This window comes from Oryctolagus cuniculus, chromosome 16, assembly GCF_964237555.1.
Source record: "Oryctolagus cuniculus chromosome 16, mOryCun1.1, whole genome shotgun sequence".
NCBI lineage: Eukaryota > Metazoa > Chordata > Mammalia > Lagomorpha > Leporidae > Oryctolagus > Oryctolagus cuniculus.
Genome location: NC_091447.1, coordinates 19,991,453 through 19,997,477, shown reverse-complemented (window position 1 = coordinate 19,997,477; position 6,025 = coordinate 19,991,453). Strand labels below are relative to the sequence as shown.

Sequence of the window (6,025 nt, the reverse complement as noted above, 5' to 3'; positions counted from 1 at the left end):
AATCAAATAAAAGCAAATTAAAGCAATTTTGACCTAATAAATTGACAAGTGTTTATTTTCATTGACAATGCCTAAGTCTTGGCCAGAGATCAGGTGCAGTGGGCACCATAGCAAAGCCTTGATGTGATGAGGCAATCAATGCAAGCTGTTTGGAAAACAATTCAGGAAAATATATCGAAATCCGATCAGTGGATTAATTCTTTCAGGAGAAAAAGATGCAGATGAAGGATTATGTGCGAGAAGGTTCATCACAATATTATTTATTGCCAATGAAAAATTCAAAATAGATTATACATTTAATAACAAGTAAAATGGCTCACATAATAGATAACTAGAAGATTATGCAGTCATTAAAATCATGCTTTCAAAAAATAAAAATAAATCATGACCTTTGGGAAATGTTCATAAAATAATATGAAGCAGCAAAAAATCCATACACAAAACTGCAAATACAGTGATACAGATCCAAATGATTTGAATCAGTCAAGACATTGACCATATGAAGGAAATATGTCAAAATTACCACCAGTGATATTTTTGACCAAACATTTGTTCTTTATACTTTTCTGTATTTTCTATGGGTATTTTAAAATCCGAAATCAGCATTTAAATTTTTTAATTAAGGAGGAGGGTATTTGGCACAGTGGTTAAGAGCCCACTTGGAGCATTCGCATCCCAACTCGGAGAGCCTGAATTCAAGTCCCGGCTCCACTCCCGACTCCAGCTTCCTGCTAATGCACACCCTGGGGGGCAATAAGTGATGGCTCAAGTACTTGGGTCCCTGCTACCCACATGGGAGTCTTAGATTCGACTCCCAGCTCCTGGCTTCAGCATGATGCAGCCCTAGCTGTTGTGGCATGTGGAGAATGAGCCAGTAAATGGGTGATTTTCTCTCTCTCTCTCTCCTCTCCCCAATTCAAATAATGACATTTTAAATTTTTTTTTTTTTTTTTTTGACAGGCAGAGTGGACAGTGAGAGAGAGAGACAGAGAGAAAGGTCTTCCTTTGCCGTTGGTTCACCCTCCAATGGCCGCCACAGCCGGCGCACCGCGCTGATCCGATGGCAGGAGCCAGGAGCCAGGTGCTTTTCCTGGTCTCCCATGGGGTGCAGGGCCCAAGCACCTGGGCCATCCTCCACTGCACTCCCGGGCCACAGCAGAGAGCTGGCCTGGAAGAGGGGCAACCGGGACAGAATCCGGCGCCCCGACCGGGACTAGAACCTGGTGTGCCGGCGCCGCTAGGCGGAGGATTAGCCTAGTGAGCCATGGCGCCGGCTTCAATTCAAATAATGACATTTTAAAAAATAGAATAAAGTAAGGGAATCCCTGACCTTGAGATAGAGTCATCATTTTTTTTTTCCACTGATTTTGTTCAGGCCAGCTAAAATTCATCTTGGGTCGTGATGGAACATACCAGCAAAGAGGTTTTAGGATTGGGGTTAGTTGACTTCCAGTGTTAAAACTTTACAACTTTCCTTTCCCAGTTACTCTTTAAGCAGAAATACATGATGTCCCATTATTTCTCTTTAGGGAAAGATCAGCTTCAGGAGAAATTTGGAGGAAAGAGATGTTACCGTGGCCACTATTTTTAATGGTGCACTCTCTTTTTAAAATCCCAGGTGACCACTGCCAAATCTCCCGTGTGCCTGCTGGCTTGCAAAAGAGCTGCAGGACTGCACACCAACAACAGCTATAAATGACACAGCGGAGAAACCACTGCCACTTGTTCGAGAAAATATGCACAGAATAAGCCAAGAGACTCCTACACTGGATGTTTTTCTGAATGAATTTCTTGTAAGTTCTGCCGCATGTAACTAACGTAATCCTAGGAATTCGTATGATAGGAGGACCTCATTGCAAATGCATCCACCACACTGCCTTAGCCGTTGGCGGGTGGAAATACACAGCTCTTCAATGCTGTGGAGAACACATTGCATAATTATGGCATCCAATTTTAGCTTCAGTGTTTATTTCATCTTTGCCCAAATATAGCTTTTGGTTAATAGAAGTCAGAATGTCTTTCAAAAACAGCTCGATGCAATATAACTAATACAATCAGCATCACACACAAAAAAACCTCACAGCTGTTTGTAGCCACCTCAGATCCTGCAAAGGCTCCTCACTAGGCTCAGATTTAAATCTAAATGCCCAGCCTGGCTCCTCTCAGCTCACATGCCCGGATGTGAGCCCAGGTCTCCAGTATCATCTTGTAGCTTTTGCTTCTTGCTCACTCACTATACTGTGATCACACTAGCTGACGTTTTCTTTTTCTCAATTTATGGCAAGCTATTCTCATAGCACTAGGATCTGGAATGTTCCTCCTCTTTGTCTTCCTAGGTTTGGATCAACTCAGCTTTCAGACCTGGGTCAAAGGAGATCCCAAACTGTGAAGTGACCAATGAAAATGGATGTATCTGAAATTTTGCTTCTGTTGCTTGGGGAAGATTGACTTTGCTGGGCTGCAGCATTTGAGAGGGATCTTCCAGACTTTCCTGCTCAACAGAGAGGTCGGAAATGTCCACACATGAGCCAGCACCAGAAGCAGGACGAATCAGGATTCTCAAGTGGTTAAACTCAAACTCCTGAGGAGTTTAACACCTTGTTTCGTGGAAGAACAAGGCTGCTACCTTCCCTTATTTCTCTCATTGCTGCTATTGTGATGCTGCCAATGCTGTAGATCCAGCCTCAACACTTAGTGTTGTTCACAGCCTCTGCCATGGCAGGTGTCTCATGGTGACCCTGTCTCCCAGTGTGCACTTGCGCCATCCCCTCCTCTTGAGGACAGTCTAACCTGAGGGAATAGCTTCCGATGGATAGAATATGGCAAATGTGGAGGGGTGTCATTTCTGAGAGTCGATGTTTAAAAATGCCTGAGACTTCTATTTCTTGCCTTCTCCTTCTTGGAGCCCTTGCTTGCTCCTGGGGAAACCAGTTGCCCTGTTGTGAGCTCGCCAGCAGAGAGTTCCCAATAGAAAGGAACCAACATCCCAGACCTATTGGTCGGCCCCTATCAGGGCCTGAAGGCTTCCAACACCCATGCGAGGAAGCATAGATGTGGATCATCTGAGGCTGGCATCAGCTCTGTGAGTTTGGAACCAGATCTTTCCCTGTAGTCGGGTTCCAGCCACACATATGGAAGACCTGGATTGAGTTCCTAGCTCCCAGCTTGGGCCCCCCGGCCACTGAGGGCATCTGGGGAGTGGGCCAGCAGAAGAGAGCTCTCTCTCTGTCTTGTCATCTGTCAAATAGGTAAATTTTAAAAATATTTTTAAGTTCATGGGAAAATGGAACCAAATGAAAAATTTATTTTAGGGCCAAGCAATTTTGAGATCCATGCATTTTTTTTCAACATACACATTTTCATTAACTTTTTAAATCCCCCTTATAAGCATAGATTTCCAAACATTGCATCAGGATAAACTTATCTTTTAATTCCAGTCCCATAATTTTTGTGAAGTGCCCTCATGTGTATACATCAATTGATCAAAAGTCTCTTAATGGGACTGGCACTGTGGCATAGTAGGTTAAGCCTCTGCCTGCAGTGTCAGCATCCCATATGGGCACCAGTTTGAGTCCTGGTTGCTCCATTTCCAATCCAGCTCCCTACTAACGGCCTGGGAAAGCAGCGGAAGATGGCCCAAGCACTTGGACCCCCGGACGCACATGGGAGACCTGGAAGAAGCTCCTGGCTCCTGGCTTCAGATCAGCCCAGCACTAGCCATTGTGGCCATTTGCAAAGTAAGCCAGCGGATGGAAGACCTTTCTCTTTGTCTCTCCCTCCCTCTGTCCATAACTATGCCTCTCAAATATATAAATAAATCTTTTTTAAAAAAATATCTTTACATACATATGCAACACACAAACGTGTACTCCTGTAACCTGCAAACGTGCCTTCCAAACACCGGCTCCTCTGAAAGCTCACCCCAGCCTTTCCGGAGACTGCAAAGACCCCATTCCCTGCGGTAATCCTGTCTTTCATTCAGCTCTAGACCACCAAAGACAGAAAGCTAGAGCTCTTTGGTGAGCTAACAAGCCTTTCTTGGGAAACCAAATCTCTCCCCGTGAGTATGGGTCCTACCACCTCCCCGGATGGGGCTGGAAGCCACAGAGCTTTCTACGAGGCAGCCAAGGAGGTCCACAGCCAGTTCAGATGGCTTCATCCTACACGACGCCCCCAGCCTGCCCCTGCCTGCCTCTGCCTGTCATCCTGATAAACATGGCAGTCATAAGAAATAGGTCTTAGCCGAGGTCACTACAAAGTGACCTCAGCAGCGGTAGACAGAGGTGGGCACAGAAATGCAACCAAGTTGCTGACAGGGAAATGAGGGGAGGAGGGAGCTTTGAGGAGGAAGTTTATCCAAGCCTTAAATTCCTTTTCTTTGCAAAGTTTCACTGTCAAGTGATCATTCAGTCTTCAGCCACAGTCCATTCCCTTCTCACATAATACCTCATTTTAAAAAAGTGTTCAAAAGGCATGTGGGGCCATTAAACAATCAATTAGTCTACATTTTAAAAAGATAAACAAATCATCAGGCGTGATTACTCTTGGGATGGTACCATTATGAGTAAAGGAAGCGCAGCCTCCCATATATAAAGCACTACATTAGTAACAGCCATCCACTTGTTCAGCGAATATCACAGAACTCGCTATGCGGTGCCATGCGGGATGCCGGCAAAATGGCGATGAACAAAACATACTTGATCCCTGACATTCCAGATTTTTGATTCCAGTGGGACATGTGGGGTGTACATTTTAATAAATTAAATTACAAATCACACCAAGGAACACAAATCTGACCACTGACAAATACTAGGAATGAAACGTTCAGAGTAGCTGTGGTATACAACAGAGGCCTACTTAGATAAGGGAAAACCAGTTAGCCATGCAGGAAGGCACTGAGCAGAAGGGACAGTATGTGCAAAGGCCCTGCAACTGAGAAGGGCACAGCTTCTCAAGGACCTAAAATTCCAGCATGGTTGGGGCCATGGTTAGACAAGGCTGGCCTATATGACTCTGGAGACTATGACCCCAATCCCAGTTATATCTGCAGGCCACACCCCCTCCCTGAACTCCATACTCAGTATCTCACTCTCTATTCAACATCTCCTATAACATGCCCCAAACTGAACTATCAGCTCCTCCACCCAGCAGTCCTGTTCCGCCTACCATCTTCCCCATCTCAGTGAATGGCAACTGCATCTTTGCAGAATCTCAGGTTGAAAACCCTAACATCTTCCCTGCCTCCTTGCTTACCCCTGCACCCAATCTATCAGCAGGTCATGTCAGTTTTGCCTTCAAAATCTCACCACCTCTTCCACAGTCACCCAGTGCAAGCCATCCCTGCTCCCTGCCACCTGCCTCCTGCTGGGTCTCCCTGCTGCCATCCTTTGATCCTATAAAGTCCATTCTCTATGAGTGAAGTCTTTATATGTGATGAATTCTCCACTTCAAACTACCCGGTGGGGACAGACTTTGTACACAATGGGTTAAGATGCTAGTGGGATGCTCACAACCCATATCAGAGCCCCTGGGATCGAGTCCTGCTTCGACTTCTAATCCACCTTCCTGCTAATATGCCTGAGAGGCAGCAGGTGATGACCCAAGCACTTGGGCTCCTGTCACCCATGTAAGAGACACAGGTGAAGAAGTTCCTGGATGGATCCCAGATGGCACCTGGCTTCAGCCTGGCCTAGTGCTAGCTGTTGTGGGCATTTGGGGAGTGAATCAGCAGATGGGAGATCTCTTGCTATCTCTATCTCTTTCTCTCATCTCTCTTTCTGTCATCTGCCTTAAAATCAGCAAAAATAAATAATTAAAATCTACCAGATGGCGGAGGCAGGTACTTGGAACACCAGTTCAGCTGTTACTTGGAACAACTGCATCTCATTTCACAGTGCCTGGGTTTGAAACTTGCCTCTGTATTCCATTCCAATTTCCTGCTAATGAGCACCCTGGGAAGGCAGCAGGTGCCGGCTCAAGTACTTGGGTCCTGCACCATATGGGAGACCTGAATATAGTTCCTGGC

At 45.6% G+C, this 6,025-nt stretch overlaps 1 protein-coding gene across 5 annotated transcripts in view; it reads right to left on the bottom strand.

The window, feature by feature from the left end:
- Positions 1-6,025, bottom strand: part of CREB5 (cAMP responsive element binding protein 5) — a 430,789-nt gene that overhangs the window by 404,995 nt on the left and 19,769 nt on the right. The window lies entirely within an intron of this gene.